Raw genomic sequence first — 5,000 nt, 5'->3', positions numbered from 1 at the left:
AATCCCTTTCGCTTCATGCGTTCATCCACCGGGATCCAATCCTGGAAAAGCCGCCATAAGACGATAGACACCGTTGGCCGCAAAGAATGGTGCCATATATCTGTAAAAAGTTGCCGCCGAGGAGATACCACTCGAATGGCCTCCCATGCCGATGTCGTGGAAAACGTCCCATTACTCGCTGCGGTCCACACAATTTTGTCCCGTTGTCCCACTGCAATAGGAATTTGGCATATAACATGTGCAATCTGTGGCGGGACTATCCTGAAGATCCTGGGAACATTCCATTCTCTCTCATGCCAATAATAGCATACCGACTCCATAGTGTCAGGGGCCCCATGAACTAGCTGGGCTAAAGGCTTCTCACCAAACCAATTATCATGCCAAAAGGACACTGCACCCTGGCCTAGAGTCCAGAATATTAGAGGTTCCGCCACATCCCTGATGCGACACAAACGATGCCAAACAGAGGAATGATTGCTATTATACGGCACATGAGTAGGATGACGGGTGCTACAATATCTGTCATGCAAGAACTCCGACCATAAGGATGATTTCTGCCTAAATCGCCACCAAAGTTTCATGGAAAAAGCCCGAACATACTCCGTCAAACTCCAAACACCCAAACCACCTTCTGCTACTGGGCTACACATCTTATCCCATGAAGACCAATGGATATGCCGACGGCCATTATACGAGCCGCAAAAGAAATCATTGAATATGCGCTCAATGGTTATCAATACAGATTTAGGTGGGTGAATTACTTGAAGTAGATGTAACGGCATAGCCTGTAACACACTTCGAATCAAGGCCAGCCTCCCTCCGTGGGATAGATTCGTCATCACCCACCACCCCTGTAGCATATCACGTAACCTGGAGATGAGCGAATCAAATAGACATACCTTCCGATTGCCCCTGTACAGAGGGACTCCCAAGTATGTGACTCGGAGATATTTCAACTGGTAACCCATAACGTGTTGTACCTCTTGCAACTGTGACGACAACACCTGCCGGCCCAGAATAAAAGAACTCTTTTCACTATTTATCCGTTGTCCCGACACTCGCTCATATGCATGGAGAAAATCACGGAGCAATGCCATGTGCTGCCTGCAGATGTTAGTAAAGATCATCATATCATCCGCATATGCTAGGTGGGATACCCGAACCCGACCCGGTGATTGGTAATACATCATTGGGTGCGCCGCAAAAAGTCGATCCAGCCCCTGAGATAAGTAATCAGCACCAAGCACGAATAACGCCAGGGATAGCGGATCCCCTTGCCGCAAGCCTCGTGTCGACTGAAAGAATCCAACATGCTCTCCATTCACTAAGACCGAGAACCAACAGTTAGAGACAACATTAGCCACCAAGTCAACCCAGCGCTGCGGGAAACCCTTTAGTAGCAAGACTTGAAAGAGGAACTCCCAGTTAACTCGATCATAAGCTTTGGCCATATCAAGCTTAAAGATAACATTCGCCTCCGGCCGGTGAGACTCCAATGAGTGAATCAATTCTTGCGTCAAAAGAACATTATCACTCAACAATCGTCCCAGGACAAACCCGCTCTGGGACGGAGATATTACCTTCGGTAGGACATGCCCAAGTCTAATGGACATCAACTTCGTGCAGATCTTATTCGTAACATTACACAAACTTATCGACCGGTACTCACTCCAAGAAGCTGGGCTGGCGGTCTTAGGTATAAGGGAGATGGTAGTAGCTGTGAAACTCTTCGGCATCGCTATGCCACGGAAAAACTCAGATACTGCACTAAAAACATCCTCTGAGATGAGATCCCAGCAGGTATGATAGAAAATCGCCCCAAATCCATCTGGTCCTGCAACACTCTCTGGCTCAATACTGAAAACAGCCTCCCGACCCTCTGCAATCGTTGGCATGGCACACAAGAAACATCTATCCTCATCTGTCAGGCCATCCTCTAAGCAGTCCCGATCCATCTCATCTGGAAACACCGACTCTGCAGATAAGAGCTTCTTAAAGAAAGAAGCCGCCGATCTCTTAATTGCTATTGGATCAGTTAAAACCTCCCCCTCATGTTGGATCTCAAAGATCGTACCACGAAACCTCCTCTTCTTCACTAAAGAGTGGAAAAATCTCGTGTTTCGTTCCCCATCTTTAGCCCATTTGATTCCGGCCTTTTACTTCCAGAAGGCCTCCTCTTCAGTCAACACCTGAACCAACACAGCCGAGCACCGATTTCGCTCCACAAGCGTGCGATCACAAGGATCAAGATCATATGCTTCATCAGCCTCCTTGAGATCTCGCTCCCTCTGCAACCCTATCAAACACATTCCCAAATACTGTTTTGTTCCGTTCCTTCAGACAGTGCTTCAAACGAGTCAGTTTTTGCTGAAGGCGAGTCATACCACTCCCGATCGTCGGGTATTGCCAATTCCGACGAACAACCTCAAGGAATCCCGGGTGTGTGATCCACATGTGCTGAAACTGAAAAGATGATGCCTTTTGCGTCATAATAGTCTCTGCAATAACCAATAATCCACGATGATCCGATTTGGAGAGCTCTAGATGAGTAACTTGTTTTCGCTCCACAAGCGTGCGATCACAAGGATCAAGATCATATGCTTCATCAGCCTCCTTGAGATCTCGCTCCCTCTGCAACCCTATCAAACACATTCCCAAATACTGTTTTGTTCCGTTCCTTCAGACAGTGCTTCAAACGAGTCAGTTTTTGCTGAAGGCGAGTCATACCACTCCCGATCGTCGGGTATTGCCAATTCCGACGAACAACCTCAAGGAATCCCGGGTGTGTGATCCACATGTGCTGAAACTGAAAAGATGATGCCTTTTGCGTCATAATAGTCTCTGCAATAACCAATAATCCACGATGATCCGATTTGGAGAGCTCTAGATGAGTAACTTGTGTTTTCAGGAATACGTCCATCCAGGTATCAGTCACCAGGACCCGATCTAGACGTTGTCGCAATCGACGACTGTACCAGGCGTAAGGGCTCCCAGTATAACCGGCGTTTGTAAGGGCACAGTCTGCAATAGTCTCATGAAAATCCGACATTGCAATACCATTGGGGGCAGCGCCCCCCGACCGTTCCTCTGGACAGAGGACAGTATTAAAATCCCCTCCCACAATCCAAGGCGAAGAGCCGACCGAAATCAATCGAAGGCCATCCCAAAGATCCCGTCGCTCCACCACATCGCATTTAGCATATACCGCTGTAACAAACAACGGTTTCGGCCAATTATTAGATTCCAAACGGAGGTGCAGAAACTGCTCATGATCTAATAAAACCTGACACCGTACCTCTGGACCCCAGAAAAACCATATCTGATTTACACAATTTGAAATAACCTCATGAAATCCCAGCCACCTCGCCATAAACCTTCCCTCAAGGGAGATCATAGGCTCCATGATAGCCGAGAAATCCAGATGATGTTGTTTTCTGACTCGATTCAAGACCCTCTGCGTAGGATCATTTCCAATTCCCTGAACATTCCAAAATAATCCTTTCATCTATCAAGGGAGAGTAGATCGTATAGTACTCCTCGGGACAATCCTACGAGGCGGGGAGACTGCCTTTCGCCGATCTGGCGAAGCAGAATGGTCTGTAGATGTGTCTCCCATGGACCGACCTCGCCGATGGCGCGCTAACCTCCTAGAGACATCCTCCTCATCCACCTGATGTCTGCCATCAACCTGTACGTCCTCCCCCATCGGCCCCAAAACCTCATCATCGGTAACTGCAACACAGTTAGGCAACTCCTGATTCTCTGTATTAAACCACACATCCTGTCAGCTCACACCTTGCTGTCTGCGATGCTGGCACAAAACCTGTTTCTACCTGCTCATCTTCAGTACTCGTGTCAGATGGACCACCAGACTCTCCCAACTCAAGCACCAGACTTGCCCTCTAATGGATCCTCGTTAAGGGATTTAGATTGTACTCATTCCAATTACCAGACTCGTAGAGCCCGGTATTGTTATTTATTGTCACTACCTCCCCGTGTCAGGATTGGGTAATTTGCGCACCTGCTGCCTTCCTTGGATGTGGTAGCCGTTTCTCAGGCTCCCTCTCCGGAATTGAAACCTAATTCTCCGTCACCCGTCACCACCATAGTAGGTCACTATCCTACCATCGAAAGTTGATAGGGCAGAAATTTGAATGATGCGTCGCCGGCATGAGGGCCGTGCGATCCGTCGAGTTATCATGAATCATCGCAGCAACGGGCGGAGCCCGTGTCGACCTTTTATCTAATAAATGCATCCCTTCCAGAAGTCGGGGTTTGTTGCAGGTACCATCAAACAAACTATAACTGATTTAATGAGCCATTCGCAGTTTCACAGTCTGAATTAGTTCATACTTACACATGCATGGCTTAATCTTTGAGACAAGCATATGACTACTGGCAGGATCAACCAGGTAGCATTTCTCACCGACTCCGCCACCCGCATGGGACGAGCCCAAATGGTGGCGGGCGTCGTTCACACGAAGCACCGAACGCTTGCTTTTGGGGTAAACAGAGGCCGAGGTCCTCGTACCCACCGTGTGTTCCGCATCCGAGAGATCGGGCAACGACGCAATGGGCCAACGACCCGGGCACGTGCGGTCGTGCGCGGGACGTGGGACAAGGCGTGCGCCTTGAGGTCCACCCCGCGCCGCGGCCCCGAGGGGTGCAGCGTAGGGCGAAAACGGGATGTTCGGGACAATAGAATGCCTTCGCGACAGGTATGCAGCACAGGAAATCGACTGCGGCCAAGGCAGGAGCGCGCTTGGGCCGACGAGTGAAGCGGCTTGCGGGGGATGTTGTCGCTGCCCGAGCAGGGATCCAACATACCCACACACGCCAATCACCACTCACGCGCCCATTACGTACGCAATGCCCTAGCACACAAGCCAACGCCCGCCGTCCCACGACGCATTCAAGCGTCGCGGCAGGCGAACGGCAGCAAGCACGCCCAAGCATGCCCCGGTAGGCACGAAGATTCGGGACGAAGCACGAGTTGGGAA

General features: G+C 49.8%; 1 long non-coding RNA gene across 3 annotated transcripts in view; it reads right to left on the bottom strand.

The window, feature by feature from the left end:
* The window catches only part of LOC110013302, a 19,993-nt gene that overhangs the window by 2,073 nt on the left and 12,920 nt on the right, over window positions 1–5,000 (bottom strand). The gene's annotated exons all lie outside the window — the stretch shown is intronic.

This window comes from Sesamum indicum, unplaced genomic scaffold, assembly GCF_000512975.1.
Source record: "Sesamum indicum cultivar Zhongzhi No. 13 unplaced genomic scaffold, S_indicum_v1.0 scaffold00112, whole genome shotgun sequence".
Classification (NCBI taxonomy): domain Eukaryota; kingdom Viridiplantae; phylum Streptophyta; class Magnoliopsida; order Lamiales; family Pedaliaceae; genus Sesamum; species Sesamum indicum.
Note: the sequence above shows the minus strand (reverse complement) of the source record. Positions and strands in the feature narration are given on the sequence as shown.